The following is a 19,408-nucleotide window of genomic DNA, read 5'->3' as shown; positions in this document are numbered from 1 at the left end:
GAACAGAGTTGGAAATAGTTTACATGTTCTTCAATAAGGAATTGCTAAATAAAATATGTATGAATCATGGAATATAATGCAACAGTGAAAAGAAGAGGACTAGATTTCTATTAATCAGCATGGATGGATCTCAGAGAAGCTGAATAAGATATATAGCAAGATATCACTTATATACATTAAGTATGCACACATAACAATACCATTTGTTTATATAAATGCATATATATGCATTTAAAATGTAAATGCATTTATAAGTGTAAGTAAAATGGACAGAGAATCTGAGAACAGTGCCTATGGGGGAAGGGGAATGGCTTGGAAATGGAAGATAAACAACAACAAATAATACATTGAAAGATAAAATAATAATAATATAAAAATAAATAATAAGTATGGGCCTACCTGGGGCAAGATTAAAGCTCCTTAAGTGTAGATCTGGGCTCAATTAATCTTTCTAGCCACACCACATCCAGTTTTATAATCGGTTGCTCCGTGTTTCTTGAATGGATGACTATTCCCCAAACATAAAATCACTGGGTCTGATGGGCTACAACTTGGGATTTGTGTAATGATTCATACAAATATTTTTCTCTTTGGGGGTTTGCATCATTTGCCTCCAACTGTTTAATCTCATCAAGTAGCGCACTCACAATGTCAAGTTATTTCTTGTGAGGCCATTATCATTGCTGGGTTTTTTTGTTTTTCATTTGAAATTGTGTTTCTGAAGTATCTCTTCCCCTGCAGGTTTGGAGCCATCTGTGATAAAGGAGGTACTTAAGATTTCAATAACAACAAAAACAGATTAACTAAAGGTTTGCCTTTCATGTTGAGCACATTTCTGTTCAACTTTCAGGCGATGCACCACAAAGAGTCTTTAGTTTGTTTCAGTCGATTGAAAATGAGGCCTCGCTACAGGATGAAATGCATTTGTTCTCTCTTCAACTGTTTTTCCAAGTGTAGAAAGCTCTTCCTTCAGATATCCACATGGCTTCACTTATGTGTCTGCTGAAGTGTCATTTTTTGGAGAGACTTTTCACTGTTTATAACAGAATCTCCATTATTCCCTACCTTCTTTATTCTGCTTTATTTTTCTTCATGGCACTATTTATATCATATTGCACGCTTATTCATTCATTATCTGTCTCCCCACCCTAGAATGTGAGCTCCGTAAGAGCCTTGTCTCCTTTGTTCACTGCTCTATCCCCACACTGGAAAAAGTGCCTGGAACAGAGAGAGCGCTCACTAAATGTGCATTGACTGCATGAATGAGCAATTTCTGAAAAGTTTTGTATACACTTCTCCCTTGTATGCCTATTCAATTCAGTATATTTCTTATAATGAGCCCAATAAGCATTTCTTTCTTTTGCTGTTACTCTTTCCACACTGTCTATGCATTTATTCATCCACTATTTATTGAACTCCTACTAGCCAGATACTGTGCTAGGTGCTGGGGGCCTTCTATGGTAGATGAAACAGACCATGCCTCATAATTTTCATTTTTGCTTTCAACAACAGTGACCTCACATTTCTAAAACTGGCATACACATATTCAAAGTCTATTCCACACCAAGCATAGCGAATCTTGTTACATCCATTCTCTTTTTCAAACCTCATAACCATCCCATGAAGTTGATAAGATGAGTGTCTCAAAATTTCTTTCCCATAAGCATGTCATTTATGAGCAATAAAAACAGAATTTCTTGCAAAGGCGGATAGAGGCTTCCAGGGAGTGCCATAGAGGGAACAACTACCGGAGTGGGTGCGGAGCCCCCCACCCGTCCCACCTGTTCCCCAGGGGGTGTTGATGCTCTTTTTGCATCAAGCACACCTTTGCCTTCAACTTTACAGATTTGTTTAGCAGTTGTCTTATCACTCAAGGCTTTCATCTAGAAGGAATGCAGACATGCACGGTCATGAGGGCTCTGAGGTATATTTGAGTGTGATGTCAAGCTTGTCTATATACCACCGCCTTTCCATTCCATACTCAACACTGCCTCCTCCTGACAAAGGACTTTTGAGACACCCTAGCATCTTTTACATAATTTTAGGAACAAGGAAACTGCTGGACAGAGAAGTTAAAAAACTTTATTCACAGTGAGTAAGTGGTTGATACAGGATTCATACCCTGGCCTGTCTCCCTGAAGCATGTTCTCATCCACTGAGCTATGCTCACCCCACTGAGACCATCTTTACCCACTGAGGCCTCTGCCGATTTCCCTTTCATATTTCTCTCTGAGGTCAGGTTCATTAACCGGGAAGTCAAGAGAACTAGATTCTAGTCCTGATTCTGCCCCTAATTTACTATGTGACCTTGGGTGGTGTGCCTTTCCCTTCTGACCTTCAGTTTTCTCATCTACAAAATGAGAGGGGAAAGATGAGCATCTTTCATGCTTTAAAAATAACCCCTTTCTTCAAATGAAATCACACAGAGAAATACAATATAGAAAGATGTAAAACAGGTGAGCATGGAGCTTCTGTGGTTAATCTGGAGTTTGGAGGTTCTGTTCTCAGTCTATGTGGCCCTCCCCCACTGCTGGGGAGAATCATGGATGGGCTCCAGGGAATCCGTGACCTTCCAAAACTGTGTGTTGATCTCTGTGTGTGCATGTGCACATTTTTCATCAGTCTCAATGGGTGATCCCCGTTACAAAGGGATCATGATGACGGTGATAATGATCTCAACCATAACTGACATGCTAAAGCACTTTACATGCATTAACTAACTAACAACCTGATGAATAGCTTCTAATGCTAGAATCTCCACTTTATAGATGAGAAAACACAGGGACAGAGTGTTTTAGTCAATTGCTGAGGATTGTACAGCTAATAAATGCTTTTCTAAACATATAGGTTTTTGTAAGTATGACCAATCTACTCTCTTGGGCTAAGTATTATATACTCAGAAAAGGTTTACTGTTTCTTATGGGATATTATGTTTCATTAACTATGATATTTTGCCCTCAGGTTGTTGCCCTTTTCAAGCAGGCTTCGCCCAGGACATATCTTATATAGCAGTGGTTTCTTTTATGCTGTCCAGCTTCTTCTCTGCCCGAGTGTTCACGCCTTCTCCATGCTCTAAGACAGTGCTTTTCCAAAATTTGTCCTGGGAACCTCACCTTGGGATCCCCTGGGAAGTTACAGGTCATGTCTGATTTGAATCAGGGTCTCTGGTGTGTGTGTGTGTGTGTGTGTGTGTGTGTAGAGAGAGAATATAGAAGTTGGGAGGTTCTGCTTATGAAATCCCACTACCCATCTTCCTTGCCTGAGGGCAGCCTTTGTGCAGAGGGTGCAGGTGTGAAAGGTGCAGCAAGCCTAACAGAAAGGGAGGGATGTCATGTTATCTGGCTCTGCATCAAGCTTTGTGCTAAACACTGTCTTTGCTCTTTTTTAAACTTCACAATAACTAGAGGAGGGTAATATTGCCCTCACTTAACAGAAGAAGAAACCAAAGCTGAGAGGTTATGGAATGCTTCTGAGTTCACCCAGCTGGGAAGCAGAGGGGTCTTTTCTACCTTGAAGTCTTTTCCTACCATTAAGTCATGAGAATATTTTCCTATAATATCTCCTGGAAGTTTGATTTTGCTTTTCATATTAAGACCTATAATCCACTGGATTTTATGTCTCAGGGGTAGGAGTAATGGTAGGAGACAGTCTTTTTCTATATAGATATTCAATTTTCCTAAAACCACTTATCAAAAAGACCTTCATCCACTCCTTTGTTGTAAATCTAATCTGCATGTAGGGGAGGGTCTATTTCTGGGCTCTCCCTTCTATTCTGTGTTTGTCTATCCTCATACCCGCACTTGACTCTCTTAGTTCCTGGAGCTTTATAACAAGTCTTGATGTACAGTAGAGCAAGTGTTTTCTTGTTTTCCAAGATTTCCCATCTTTGCCTGGCTGGGCCCCAGCTTCACTCAGGTCTCTACTCAAACCTCCCTCAGTGAGGTTTCCTCTGACCATCCTATAGAAAATGGTCATTACCTCCATCACTTTCTATCTCTTTCTCTGCTTTAATTTTCTTCCTAGCACTTATCACTACCTGAAGTCTATCACGTTTAGTTGTATATTTCTTGATACAAATGCACTAGAAGGTAAATGCTATGAGGGCAGGGACTTTTTCTGTCTTGATGATATAGTGAATAATGTTTGGCACATGGTAGGCCAATCATTAGTTACTGGAAAAGTGAATGACTGACTGACAATGAATGAATGCATGGGAGGCTTTTAAGCAGGGAGATCATATCCTAATTTTAGAATGATTGTACTAGTTGTAGAGTTGCAAATAGATCACAACAACAGGATGAGGTTGTAGGCTGTTGGGCAGGCTGCTACGGGGCTAGTAGGGTACCCAGGCTTGGGTTGGTGGTGGCTTTGATCAGGATGATAGTGAGAGGTGGCAGAGAAAATAGACAGAGACTTGGGAGGGGAGAGCTCCACGACTTAATGACCGGGTGCTGAGGGACAGAAAGAAGTCAAAGATGGTCTCCCTAGTTTTGATCTGGACAACTGGCTGGTTGTGGTGCCACTTCCAGATTGTAGCTATAACCTGTTTACAGACAGAGGTGAAAACTCAAGCCCATGAGAATGATGTTGGGGTTGCCCCAGTGACTCCAGAAGACACTAAGAACTCATGCCCCCTTTACATCCACCTGCATCTTCTAGGGAGCAGAGAGGGTGGGGATGGCTCCCAGCGGAAATGGGGAGAATACCTGCAGAGGAGGGAGCAGCTGGGCATAGATGGTGTCAATGAAACAATTTCAGCCATGCAGGCATCTCACACTTCCTGGCATTCACATGATCAGGCCCCCTTAGGACCCTAGAAGAAATATCACCCAATAACTAGTAAATACCCCTGGCCTCCCAGAGATGCAGTGCTGCCAATGACCTTGGTGATAATGACCTTCAGGGGAAGATCCAAGTGAGCCCAACACCAGTTGGAGAAACTCTCCAGCCCAGAGGCTGTAGCCACAGCAGCTTCACAATGCATGGCTGCCTGCCTCTCTGTCCTGGGAGCAATTAGAAATTTTCTTCTGCCCTGAGTATGCCAAGATGAAACAGGTAGATTTGCTGCAGGTCTGCCTTCTGCCAGCACCCCAGTTTTTAGTCTGGTGACTCTCAGGATGCAATAAGACAGCTGGTCTCCATTGTAGATTCAATTACCAAATGGTGAATGAATTCATATTCACAGCAGCACAAAAGCCAGACCCAAGCCAGTCTCCAAGACAGAGGCTCTCCTCAAGTGCCATTGATTCAGGTCCTGCTTGGCAGTTTGAGTGAGCGGTGGTTTCTTTATGCCTTGAGAACCTCTCTTCTCTGGCTTGGCTGCTTCTTAACTGCAGGGAAAGCCACCCCAGTGGAGGGGCCTTGCTACCCTGCCCAGGTCAGAGGCATTGTGGGGAGCATATGATTCACCCAGACACAAAACCCTGTTCTCCTTGTTATGGGCCTTGCAAAGGATGGCCAATTTTTTTTTGGTCTGGCCTGTAGGCTTTGACACATGCTGTTCCTTCAGCCCGGATGGCCTTTCCTGGTCCTTCTTTACCTGACCAACTGTCCTTGTCCTGAAGGGCTCAGAACAACCATCACTTGCTTCTCCGTTGCTCCTACCTGCTTGCCAGGTGTCCCTTCTCTGGCTTGCATAGGCCCTGGGCTTCCCACTCCTCGTGCTAATCACACAAGGGTCTCTCGGTATCCACTTGCTTTTTTATCTCATGTGCCTAACAGTGTCTAGCGTGGGCAGACCCCCAGTAAATGGTTGCAGAGGAAACGAAATAAATTTACAATATTATTTCAGTAAAAAAGAACTGGCAGATTTAAACTCTGTAAATGAATTTAGAAGGAATAGGATTCTGTTGGGCCAACCGATAAGGGAGAAATCCAGATTGAAAGGTCAGAAAGTGGGCTGTGGCCTGCTCTAGGACGCGGATTACTTTCTCTTCTTTTGAGACTGGCAGTACAAACTCCATTTTGGAGACCTGGGATCGAGACTGTGCTCGGCCACTCGCGTGCTGTGTGCCGCCGAGCACAACAGCTCCCCCTCCAGGGTTCAGTGGTGTCCTTCCTGGAGTAAAATGAATATATCTCATTTTGGGTTCTTAACAGGGCCAGGCACTGTTCTAAGCACCATCCATGCATTACTTCATTTAATTCTTATAAAGACCTTACAACAAGGGTAGCAGTTTCCTCATTTTCTTAATGGGGAAACTGTAGCACAGAAAGGTTAAATAATTTGCCCCAAATCTCACAGCCAGTACTGGATGGAGCTGGAGCTTTTATCCAACAGCCTGTTCCCAGAGCCCACCTCTCAACCCCAAAGCTGAACTGCCTCTCAGCCGGATGATTTATAAGGCCCACCCCTGTTTTATAGTGGAAACTCAATTATTCTCAAATATTGAGGATATTAAAATTTGGTGTTTTCAGAGCCCATTTTTAACCGGCCACCTCTCTGGGAGCATAGGAATTCAGGCTTTTTTCTCTGCTCCGCATGTTGATTAGAGAGGAAACCGGTTAGAAGGTAGATTCAGGTGGTGGGCAGACCCGAGTTGGAACCGCAGCCCCACCACTCACCTGCTGCTCATCGCGGGCACGTTCCTCCTGGAACCTTGGTTACAATGCCTGTTAAAGTGGAGATGGTTCCAGAATCGTCCTCCTTGGTGGCTGTAATAATGAAATAATACAAATAAGGTTGCCGGACTTAAACAGAAATAGAAGATGTTCAGTTAAATTTAAATTCCAGGTAAACAAGGAATAATTTAAATTATATAATATGTAACAATCACACATAATAAGTAACATAATTAATTATACTTATATAATTAAGTATATTATTATGAATATCAATGCTTATATAATTATATAATAATTTGAATTATTCCTTGTTTATCTGGAATTCAAATTTAACTGGGTGTCTTGTGTTTTATCTGACAGGCTTCCACACCTGTCCCATAGGAGGTGCTCAAAAAACTTAAGGAGGACCTCTGCTGAAACCCACCACTTTACATTCATTTAAGGAGGCCTGGACTGTGGTTAAAATCTGCCTTCACCCTCGTTGGGATGCACCTGACTGGTAACAACTGTGAACCCCTGATTAATCACGTGACCGGACTGTCCGTGGATTTGAGTCGACTGACCTAGGCTCTCAGTAGAGGAGGCTTGAGAGGAGGGTCTTTCTGAAAAACAAGCTGATGTGCGGAGATGCGCCTTCTCAACAAAGGCAAGGTGCAAACTGCAGGCCGCCTAGTCACCAGTCCCAACAGCCAGTGGCCAGACCCGCCTGGCTCCCTCCAGTCGGTTCCCTATCCAAGGGCGCCATCTGGTGCCAGCATCTGGCTTGCCAGTCTGGTGTGTGGCTCTGAGCAGTGGCTGGATTGCCTTATCCAGCTCCCATCCCAACACAGCCTCCCCTCCTAGTCCGCTAATCATCCCGCTTTTGTCTTCCCTGCCCCTCTCGGCCGTCTCTGTCCTCCATCAACAGTCACATCAACCTGCTAAACAACACTATGCTGCACTGTAGAGGTTCTCAGAGAGGCTGCAGGTGCGGGAGATGCAGCACAGATCAGGGGTCAGATAAACGTAGCTCGGGACGCAAAGCCACTTACTAGCTGTATAAACTTGGGAGGATTTACACAACTCCTTTGAAGCTATTTGCTTTGCAACGTTGTGATAATAATCCCTGCCTTGCATATCTTGGAGGACATTGGTGAGGAAAAATTGGTTGTGCGTGCAAAAGTACTCTGACATCTGTGAAGTGCGCCTGCAATAGCGTCAATACGCTATACGTGGCGCCCACAGTAATAACGCTAACAACAGCGACACCTCCTGGACACCTGTTACCCTGACTCTGAATGCCTGGAGATGCCTATACCTCCTTGGCTCTGTTCGCCTCCGACTTTCAAACCCAGGATACCCCTTCCCTGCTGCAGGTACCCCCGGGGTCTAACCGGGGGTCGGGGGGGACAGAATGGCTCATGTGAGCTCTGCATCTGCCGGCAGTTACCCAAACTCCCTATGCCTCAGTTTCCTCATCTATGTAATGAAGATGATAGACAGCAGCCTCCCTTCTTGGAGGTTTGAATGAGATAAACATGAAGCACCTGACAGCTTTAGGCAAACTCTAAATGAATGCTGGTTATGATTTCCTTTGGATGCTGGCTGTTGCTCTGACTGCTCCCTTTTAGGAAGCAGTGCAGAGAAATGGGAATTCACGGCATTTGTAGCCAGAGAGAAGTGACACTGAGTGTCAGTTCTGTCGCCAACATCACTATGGGACTCTGGCAGGTCTCCATGTCTCTGAGTCAGTTTTCTCCCACATGAAATAGGAATAGAAATAGAATCTATCTCCATGGTTGGGGTGAGGATTAAAATGATGTCACTTTGTAAAGTGCTCCACTTATGTCTGTCACTGCCTAATTACCAGGTAAATGACAGCTCTGACATTTTTCTTCCTCCTCTTTCAGTCACACCTATTCATCCATCCATTAAAAAACATCTATTAACCTTTTACTATGGGTCAGATCCCATGCTAGTTGCTAGGGACACAAAGATAAATAACACAGGAGTCTTGCCCTCTGAGAATTTGTAGTCTTGTGGAGGAATAGTCATAAAAAAATCACTTCTATTTCCTGAGCACCTACTATGCAGCAGACACTATGCAAGAGCTTTACATGCATCCCCTCAGTAAATTCTCACGGAAACCCAGGATTTCAGCCCAAGCTAATGACCCTGGAGGCCTTGGTCTCAACCAGCATTCTCTCCTGTCTTCCAAGATTGACAGGTAAGTGTGCCAAATGCAGGGGAGAAGGGCACTGTAGAGGTCTGAGTGACACTAGTGGGGTGCAGAAGAGGGAGTGCTCAAGTCCATGAGGGGAGAGTTGGCAGGTGGGAGCAGTCGGAGGGCTCGCAGAGGTTTTAGAGAGAGATGCTCTGGGTGGTTTGGGGGCACAAAGTAGCAGGGCATCTTTGAGGGACCTGAGTGCTTTGGGGTGGTCAGACCAAGAGTGCAGGGGTTGGGGGAGGTAATGCTGGGGAGGTGGGCAGAGAAGGGGCTCAGCCCATGGAGGGCCTCGGGTATCCTGATTCTGCTGAGCCTTTTGGGGAGTATACATGCTGTAGCGGGTGTGCGGGTTTCAGAGTGAAGTGTGTGAATGGAGGCAGAGTGATGGGAGTGTGGAGGGTGGAAGGAGGAAGCCCGTGAAAAGTCCTTTGCTTTAACCTAGTCCTGGAGGAAGAGCCACAGCCGGAGTGGGAGGACAGCAGCAGGTGGACAAGGAAGGCCTGACGGGGCTGACCTCCTCCACTCCTGAGCTGACACAGGGTGAGAGAACACCCGCTGCTCCTCACGGATGGCTGGGCGGATACTGCCACCCACCGGGACAGGGAATCCAACAGGAAGAGCAGAATCTGGGGGGCAAAGATGGCAAGCATATTTTGAGCTGCTGTTCAAGAAGCAACTCGAAGTGCCGCGTTCCAGGCACTGCAGTGTGCACTTTCTTCCCAGCCCAAGAGCTCTATCCAAACCCATCATCATCCCTACTTTACAGAAGAGGACACTGAGGTTCAATCTCTTCCCAAGAACATACAGCTTGGAAATGACAAGGGCAGGACTTGAACCTGCATCGGCCTGGCTCCAGACCTGCTGGGGAAGGAAAAGCTGAGGAGGGATTTCCAAGGCTCGATCGTGACACTTGATCCTGCTGGTGTCCAAGTGTTAGAGCTGGACCCTCAGAATCATTCCAGAAGCTCAGGAAGGCCTTGACCATGGCCCTCAACCTATCATCCTCCTGGCCCCAGAGAAACTCTCGGGGGTTCCAGCCCTTCTCCAGGCAGCCTTGGCCAGGCTCACTCTGGGCCGTAGCGGCCTGCTGAATGGCAAGGGGGCTGAGTTCCCTGTGCCCACTCTGCAGTCCCCAACCAGACTGCCTCCTCTCAGAGAGCTTCACACAGGATAGACAGGAGATACAGGTGCTGCGGATTCGTTTGCCACTGGGGTTTGGTGAGAAGAAAAGGAGTGACAAAAGGGGAAGAAGGAAGGTGTGCTTGGGGGAGTTTTTAAGCCTGTGACTTAGAGGCACCAAACAAGTAGTAATAACTGTAGCAAGGGTTACCGTGTTTGAGGGCAGTTACTACCTCCAGGTATGGGCTATTGGTCTTTCTTACTTTACACCTCATTTTGAAACCTGTGCCATAGGTACTATTATTTTCCTTATTTATTTCAAAGACAAGGAAACTGGGGCACAGAGAGGTTAAGAAACCTGCACAAGGTCACACAGCCACCAAGAGTTTTGAGTGTCACTCTTGCTTCTGTCCCATCTACCTGGTGTGGCTGGCAGCCATGGGGCTAGCCAGGGTTAGGGTAAGGGGGGGATGGGGGTAGGGCAGGGCAGGGACAGAAGCAGTCTTGGTGGGTCCAGCCTTCCTGAACTTCCTGCTGGGGCTGAAGCAGGCGATCCGTGCTCTGGTCTCTTCTCTGCTCTGACTCTCTGTGTGTCCTCAGATGTGCTATTGACACCCTGGGCTCAGGAACCTCTTCTGTGCAAAGAGAATGTTTGTTTAGGTGGTTTTTAAGTTTGTTTCCAGATTAACATACGCTATTCTAAGAGCCTTGAACAGAGGGACTATTTGGGGTGTCAAGGAGCTCGTGATGCTGGCACTCAGCTGGACCGGCAAGGGCAGGAGCTGGAATGTGCACCTGATCTGCACCCCCTCCCCTGGGCTGCAGCACCTTAGGAAAGAGAGGCTCCCAGAAGCCACTAGAGGGCGGTGTGTCCTCACAGCTCCAACTGAGCTTCCCTCCGATGGTCCAGACGATCCGCTTGAGGCTGGAGAGAATTGGGAGGCTTGGGGCCAGTACTTGGGAGCCCTCTGGGCACAGCGGGGTGCACTCAGGCCATGTGGGGCCAGAGGACCTGCCCTGTGAAAAGATGAGCAGGGGCAGTGACAGGGAGCAGACGCTCTGGGCCTCTGCCACTGACTCGTGGTGAGCTTTGGGCAAATTGCTTTGCCTCTGTGAGCCTCAGTTTCAGCAGCTGTAAAATGGGACAGTGATGTCCACAGGCCTGTTGTGAGAAACACTGTAAGTGTGAGATCCCGTGGGAGTGCAAGAACTCGGACATTGTCTATGCTGGAGTATTTTAAGTATTTCTTGTTATTACCATCAAAGAATCATTCGAGAACCCTTGTCCACATAGGAGAGTAACATTTGGTAAGGGCCTGCTGTGAACTTGGAACTGACTAGGCACTTTCCCCAGGCTACCGCCTTTAAATTCTTGCTATGGCCCCATGAGCTACAAGTTAGTATCATCCTCACTTCCTGGTTGGCAAAGCCAGAGAGGTGACGCTGTGTGCCGAGGGTCCCCCAGCCGCCAGGTGAGTGGCCTTCAAACCCAGATCTGTCTGGCTCTACAGACTTGCCTTCAACCATGGCATGACCCCTCACGCCACAGCAAGGAGGGTTCTGGTAGGCCTCACTAAAGTCTCTCAGGCTGAGGTTTCAGATGAATGTCCTTTATTTAGTCCTATGGAGGTGGAGGCTCCCTCCCAAGGGCTCTTCCATGAACCAATATGTCCTTGCCATGGAAGCACATTTCAGTGGAGTCAAGGACTCTCTGAATCGGTTTTGCGATTTTATCTTCGCCTGAACTTGCACGTGATTGTTCTTCCTCCCCGGGAAGCAGAGCGGGCCATGGGCTGCCGGTGGTTTCACCTGCCACTTGCTCCAGCTCTCAGTGTGAGTCAGTGGCAGGTGGGTGGGAAAGCTCAGCTCACGGTCGGTCCATGGGGCTCCCCAGGTTGTTTGGGGTACAGGGTATTTGTTGCGGTGGAGGAACACGCCTCCATGAGATGGGCCAATTGAGGGGCCTGGAGTTGCTCTCAGTTTTTACTTCCTATCTTGATGAGAGACAGACTGTGCTCTTGGCATAATTGTAGATAAATACCAGTGTGGCTTCGTTTTCACGAATTCCATTCTTTCTACCTTTCCTTCAGCTTCAGAAAGGTGGAGGGGTAAGGATGGAGAGTGACAGCTAGGTGAACTCTGGGATCTTCCAACCTGGGGGTTCTTGGAGTTCCAGAGTCATGGAATTGTAGCACTGGGGGGATCCTTCAAGACCAAGAAGGCCAGACTTTTCAGGGCAGAGATAAGACAACTTAGGCCCAGGGGGAGGTTCAGGCCTGCTCAAGGTCACCCAAGGTCCGGGACAGGTCAGGGCCAGAAGCCGCCTTTCTCCTGGTCTCATGCCAACACATTTTGTTCAGTCACTTGCTGCCCAGAGTGTGGTTAGTTTAGAAAACTGAGACAAGGAGAGCAGGGACAGGACAGTGGAGGGAACTTGGGAGGTGCTGCCCTTGCTCTCTCAAAGCTCTAGTGGGAAGCTGATTGTTTTCCTCTGACATCAGCCCCTGGGCAAATAATGGCCACAGAAAGCAAACATTATCAGAGTCAATGTGTAAACATGGAGCTGGCGGCTGTTTCAGTGTCAGAAATAGGCTGATGACTCCAAGCTCAAGGAGACCAGCCCCCTGATGCTGCCTCTTACCTAATGCCAGGGACCCAGGTCCAGATGCTTTGTCAGCAGAGATGGGGGTGGTGGAGGTGGGATCCCCTTGAGAAGCCACAGTGGGGCTGCAGGGACAGACAGAGGGGAACTTGGAACTGGGGAGAGACAGCTTGCATAGGCATCAGAGGAGAATGTCCAGGGATGCAGAAAGGAAAGAAAACTGCCAATTACTGAGTAACCAGACTGACCAAGCACTTTATAGAGAATCGTATTCAATCTTCCCAGTATTCCTAAGGGACAGGCATTGTTGTCCCCATTTTGTAGATGAAGACTATGAGGCTCAGAGAGGTTGAGTTACTTGCTCACAGTCACACAGATAGGAAGTGAGGGAGCAGAGATTTGATTGCAGGTCTGTCTACCCTAGTGTGTTTCAAAATCTGGACTAGGGACCTCCCTTTATCAGAATCACCAGGAACACCTGTCAAAAAGGAAATACGCAGGCCTCACCCAGACCTACCAAACTGGAACCTTGCAGTGGTACTGAATTGGAACCAGGGAGGGGTACTTTTAAGAAGCACCCAGGGAAGGTGGGAAGGTCTATGCTACTAAGACCTGGTGATAATTGCTCAATAGCAGGAGTTGGCCAACTTTCTTTGTAAATGGATAGATAGTAAATACTCTAGACTCTTCAGGATTCATGGTCTCTGTCACAACTATTCAACCCTGCTATTGTAGTGTGAAAGAAGCCATAGACAATACGTACATGAGTGAGTGTGGCTATGTTCCAGTAGAATTTTATTTACAAAACAGGTAGTGAGCCAGATTTGGCCCATGGAGGTTTGCTGTCCCTTGCCTTAGTTTAAGTACTGAAAGCACCCTCATAACCTGTCTGTGTTGTTATCTCCCAGCAGCCTTGTGAGGAGGACATGATTATCTCTGTCTACAGATGAGAAGCCTCAGGCCTGAGAAGGTTAGATGTCCATGGTCGCACAGGGCATGCATGGCGGAGCTGGGATTCCAGATCTCCTGATTCCCAGTTCTATGGCACTGAAAAGTGTGAAAACTGATAAAAATGTCTGGGCCACAGGGGTTGTTATTTAATGAAAGCAGCCACCATTCATTGAGCACTTACCATGTGCCAGGCAGAGTCATGAGCTCGTAGAAGCTGCTATCCAGGGGTTGGATGTCCTGGTCCTTGTCACATGGGCTGTCACAGCCTCCCTGGGAGGTAGGAAGGCAGCTGTGCTATGTCAAAACCAGCCATCTCAACTGCCCCGTACACCCGATGGGCTACAGCTGGACAATAGGAAGGTGGGAGCCGCTGTCAAGACATAGTTGCCTTTCTGTTCTTGAGTGTGCACACATATGCATGCTACTTGCAAATATCAAATGCACGTGGTCAGTTCAGTGAGCTCCTGTGACAGGTAGAACACAAAACCCAAGGCCTGGAAATGACTCCATTTACATGAGATGCACCCACTGAGATCAGGAACCAGGAAACTGCCTAGTGTGGGGAAAAGAATGTTGGACTTCCAGTTAGCCTAGATTCCACACCATACTCTGCCCCAGTCTGCTGGGTGACCTTAGGTGTCGCTTCTCTTATTTAAAAAGTGTCAGTTTCCTAATATACAAAATGTGTGGGGAATATATTTGCTCAGTTGTTTAAGCCATTCATTCATTCATGCATTCATTCACAATGTATTAAGTACCTACTAGGTACCAAGCCCAAGTAGACCATTTTGATTTAAAATTCCAAAGGTTTGAAATTCAATCCTTCTTACTCCTGAGTAGGAGTTAGTACATAAATGATAGGATGCCTTGGGCTAGGATTTCTCTGTGGGTAAAAAGTTTCTCTTTCCCTTCTACATAAAATAGGTCTTGGCAAGAATGCAGTCAGCTCCACCTACCAATCCATTCATCCATCCATCTTTCTATGTACCTACCTTTGCATCCCTTCATCCCATCACCTACATGTCTCTATCCATTTTATCCATCCAAGTATTTGTTGAACACTTGCCATGTGCCTAATCAAGTGTGTCTACTCTCTCCCCACCCCCAGGAAGTCTCCACTAGTACCCGCAGCAACCTGGGACTTAAGGCAGAGGTGACGGAAAGCCTGCATTCTAGGTAGCAATAATTCTCCATTCCCAGATTCCAGGGACTTTCTGGAATGCCTTATGGCACTTTGAGAGGGGACAGGGCCAGAGACTGACATGCTCAGGCTGCACACACCTCCCCTTCAAATGCGGCCCCTCCTCCTGGTTTTGTGCTAGCCTCCCTCCCTCTGAGAACACTTGAGGTCCAAGCCCAGGGCATGTGTGAACTAAAACTAATCCTATGCGAATGGATACACAAAATGTGGTGTATCCATTCAATAGACTATTATTCAGCCGCAAAAAGGAAAGAAGTACTGATACATGCTACAACACAGATGAACTTTGAAAACACCATGCTAAGTGAAGCCACACACAAAAGACCACACATTGCATGAGTCCATTTGAATGGCATGTTCAGAATACACAAATCCAAAGAGACAGAAAGAAGATTAGAGGTTGCCAGGGTCTGAGGGGAAGGAGGAATGAAGAGTGACAGCTAATGAGTACAGGGCTTCTTCTGGGGGATGATGAAATGTTCTGGAATTGGATAGGAGTCATGGTTGCATAGCCTAATGTAGCAAAAGCCATCAGACTGTATACTTTAACAGTGAATTTCATGGTATGTGAATTATTTAAAAATACTTAAATGTTATTAGAGAACAGTAAACATTTTAAAACAATATTCCTGTATGCTCCTCCCAACTTCTGGTGACATAGCCACGAAGGCAGATAACATTGGTGCTGTTTTTCAACTGAAAAACTGGGAGGTCAGAACAGGTGAAGGGAGTGTCAGGACTGCACTGTTACTTAGCAGCGGAGGGATGACGAGAAGCCAAGTCAGACTCCTGGTTGGGTGTCTTCACATCAGGCTGCCTGATGAGTAGACGGTTGCGTCATGAGCTGAACTCCCAGCTCTGTCCATATTTGCTACTTTAATACAGGGGTCTCTGCAGGTGGGGACTGAGCTACAAGAGGCTACCGCCATGACAGTTAATGGCTGCCATTCAAGGAGCATTACTTGGGAACCATGTTACAGGGGAACCATGGGTGTTGTCTTATTTCATTCTCAAAGACTCCAGTTATGAACTTTTGTTGTTCGCTCCAAATCCCCTTCTCATGAGACCCTGATAATTCCTGGGAAATCTCTAGTGGATGTACATTGCTGGGAGGTCATGCTCCTCCACAATGGAAACCAAAGTAACGGTCAGGGATAGGCACAGAACTTAGGTTGGGCCATGAACATGGAGCAAGTGATGTGAAGGCTCAGGGGCCGCTGGTGTGCCGGTTGTCACCAGCCTGCACTGGGCTGCTCCCACTTGATCTGGTCTCTCTTGCCCTGCCCTTGCTTTATATCTGCTTTCTAGGCCTGGCCTTTCAGCTTTCTGTAGATTCTGTGGGCTCCCAACATCCTTCTAATGAATTTCCTTGTGTGCTTAGGAAAGACAGAGTCAGCTTCTGCTGCTTGCAGCCAATCACTCTGACCGGTGTGTCCTTGTAAGATAGACAGTCTCATTTATTTTGTCCGTTTCACAGAGGAGGAAACTGAGGCTCAGAAAGGTGAAGTGACTTGCTCAGATAACCCTAGAGCAAAGCCAAGATTTAAACCCAGGTCTGTCTGAGTCCAGAGCCTCATCTCTCAACTTCTACAAGACAGAAGGGACAGGAAACCTCTTCTCTAAGCCAGACCCTGAGCTGGCATATCCTTTTAATAGCTCTATGGGGGATATTATTCCTGTCTTAGAGATATGAAAACTTAGTCTCTGGGCAACTGATTTACAGGTCCCAGAAGTGACATTAAAACCACGACTCACCTGACTGCAAATCCTGGGCTCTTATGCAGACAGGGAACTGGGACCTAGATGGTGGCTCTCCGCTCTTCCGCCGGCAGAGTTCTGATCGCTGCTCTTGGCCCCATGAGCACTCTCCTGCCAAGCCCTGAGAGGTGGGAGCTGGATCCAAGCCGTTAGCACATGAGCTGGGGCAGTTCCTGCAAGGAACCGGAATCCTGACCCACAGCCCAGGTCCCTATAAATCAGGGTAGAAGAAGCCACAATATCGATAAGTATCGGCTGCTGCCTCAAAAAAAGGCTCACTTGATATATTTTACTTGTGAAAAGGCAGTCAATGGCAGGGCCCTGTTACTCCAAGCCAGTCCAGCAGAGCTGTAAGGATGCTCTGTCCCAGCTGGAGGTGGGGCCCAGCCTGGCACCGCTGGGGCACCTCCAGGCCACAGCACCGGGTCAGAATGTGGTGCTTTGCTTGGATGGAACTCCGGGAAGGGCCCACTGGGCAGGCTTGGTGGAGAGAGGTATGGGGCCAGGGAATAGCAGGGAGGGGGCCCCAGGCCCTAGGGCCTATTCTTCCAATAGCCCCAGAACCAGCCTTACCCTCAATTCCAAGGCTGCTCCCAAACCAGCACCACTCGAGGCTGGATATCAGCGCCCACCTCAGAACTCCATTCCATCCTCATCCCAGCCAGTTCCATCGTGCTAGCCCTAGCTCTAAACACCTCTGCAGCTGCCCTAGCCCAGCCCCGTCCTCACTTCAACACGACATCAGCTCTATCCCAAGCTCAGCCAACCCCAGGCCTAACCTCAGACCCATGGCAGCTACACCCCAGTCTGAAAGTTCAACCCTAAGCCAGGCCTGGATCTTGCTCCCATCTCTGCCACACCCTGGTGCTGACCTCAGCCCCACTCACCCTGAGCCCCAAGGCCAGCCAGTGGTATGCTGTGGTCAGGGACAGAAGGGGCACCAGATGGCTTTCCTTTGCCTCAGAGTCTGAAACAAATATTTATCAAATATCTCCCATGTGCCAGGCCTTCTTCTAGGTGCTGGAAACATAGCTGTGAACGTAAATATTGGCATGAGCAGAGTGGAGAGGTCCCTCCTCCCCCCAGCCTCTCTCCTCTGCCTCCAGACTTCCTCCCCCCAAGTCCCTACTCCCTTCCCACCCTCCCTCCTTTCTTCCAGCCTCCATCCTTCCAATCCCAGCCTCCCCCCTCTACCTAGCTTCTCTCTTCCCCTAGCCTCCCATCTTCACCTCCATTCTCTGCCCTTCCCTTCCAGAGCCAGGAGGCTGGAACTATGCCCTCCCTTTGAGATGTGGGCAGGTCTCCTGCCTCTGGGCCTTGATAAAGCTTCATAACTGACAGCGAGAGAGGGAGGGTCAGACAACCTGGCCTTGAGCGGAATTCCACCTGCTTGTGGCCTTCCATAACCCACTGATCTACACGCAAAGGTCAGTGTCTAAGTGGTACACAGATGCTAGGTTTTCTGGACTGAACTTCCGTGGTAGCGAGCAGCTCTGGTATCAGGAACAAACAGATGGTCTCTCTCTGGCGGGGTCTAAAGAGCACAAACCCTCTCTTCAGTGCAAACCCAGAGCCATGTGGTTGAAGGAGTCATGGAGCCCCCCGGTCCAGGTCCATGCTGGGGCTCTGACCGCTGCTGTCCGCCCAGGGCTCCCCAGCGCTCAGCCTCTTCCTGTTCAGCCTCAGCCCCCTCCCCTGTCTTCAGTGACAGTCTCTTTGGTTTCCCCACTTTCTCTCCTGGCATCTTTTGCTGTGTTTCACATTATTTTCCCGTCCCTCTAATTTTCTTAGGCTCATCTCATTCTTCCGTCTCTCTCCTGTCTTGTCATTTTCTCTGCACATTTTTCATTTGTGTTTGTCTGTCTCTGCCTGTCTCTCTTTCTTTCAATTCTTGTCATCTGTCACTTACGGACCTGGAGCATCGGATCAACGGCAGCTTAGGAAACCTGAGGAATTTTAGTACTCAGTACCTAGCTCGTGATTTCATTCCCACAAAGTCCATACCCTCATTATCTGGGTTAAGTATAACTCTTGAGACGATTGGGTGACCTTCAGCACGTTGTCCCTTGAGACTTATAATGAATCTCATAATCTCACTCGGTCCTGTGAGGAAGGCAGGGCATACATTAATGTCCCTGTTTCCCTGATGGGGGAGCATGCTCAGAGTCGGGGGCGACCTCTCAGGGCACGCCGGGCACTAACGCTGAGTCCAGTGCCTTCCTTTGTCCCGCTCATCACACTGTGGGCTCTCGCACCCGTCTCACACATTGGGAGGAACATTGCTGTTGGATTCTGGGATGTGCAGGGGCCTCAAAGCTGGGTGGTGGGTGATGTTTTCTGCCCAGCTTCACGATCTGTAGGTCACTGCAGTTTCTGTGGGGACCCAGGGAGAATCAACCCCCAATCCACCCCCAAAGAGCAGCCCTGGGGAGAACTGGAGGAGAGGCTGCTGCTCTTCAAAGCCCAGAGAAACAGGAACTTCCTCATGAAAGGAAGACCCACCAGGGAGAGGGAGGCTGGTGAGGGAGGGTAAGACCTGCCAGCTCCTACCCAAGGCACTGGCACTCAGCTCAGGAAAGGGGCCCAATGAGAGAGCACAGCTCGACTCAGGGCATAGGCTTTGGGTTTGAGTGCCAGATGCCAAGGGGTCTCTCCAAGTTTCAACCTTCTTAAGGCAAAGGAGGGGTGCTGCCCCACCTTTGCCCCACCAGAGTGATGGCTCTGAAGGCCCTCTGTTGAGTGGAGGGTGCAGGACAGTGCTTGTTGTTAGTAACATAGACCGTTTATTTTGAATATCAAGGACCCAGCATTGAGCAGAAGTCTCTCTGTTTACCTACTAACTGCATGATAACTTTAGGGAGCTTGTGATTCTCACTCAATTCAAAAGAGCAGTGGAATTTGAATTTTCTTTTGGAAAAAAAGAAACCCCTGGCAGCTAATAAACTATTCATTCAGTCTTTGTAGAAATGGGATGTTGCAAAGTTTGTGTGTAATTGGTAGAAGATGC

General features: G+C 47.8%; 1 long non-coding RNA gene across 1 annotated transcript in view; it reads right to left on the bottom strand.

Moving 5' to 3' along the window:
* LOC140848651 (uncharacterized) overlaps positions 1 to 13,903 on the bottom strand; it is a 29,672-nt gene extending 15,769 nt beyond the window's left edge. The window contains exons 1-2 of the long non-coding RNA XR_012129746.1: positions 13,624 to 13,903; positions 6,565 to 6,654 (exon numbers count right to left, since the gene is read on the bottom strand). This is a non-coding gene — a long non-coding RNA (uncharacterized lncRNA). The remainder of the gene's footprint in view (positions 1 to 6,564; positions 6,655 to 13,623) is intronic.
* Positions 13,904 to 19,408: the final 5,505 nt, after the last annotated feature.

This window comes from Manis javanica, chromosome 4, assembly GCF_040802235.1.
Source record: "Manis javanica isolate MJ-LG chromosome 4, MJ_LKY, whole genome shotgun sequence".
Lineage (NCBI taxonomy): Eukaryota > Metazoa > Chordata > Mammalia > Pholidota > Manidae > Manis > Manis javanica.
The sequence above is the reverse complement of the archived record's forward strand: the minus strand, read 5'-3'. Positions and strand labels throughout refer to the sequence as shown.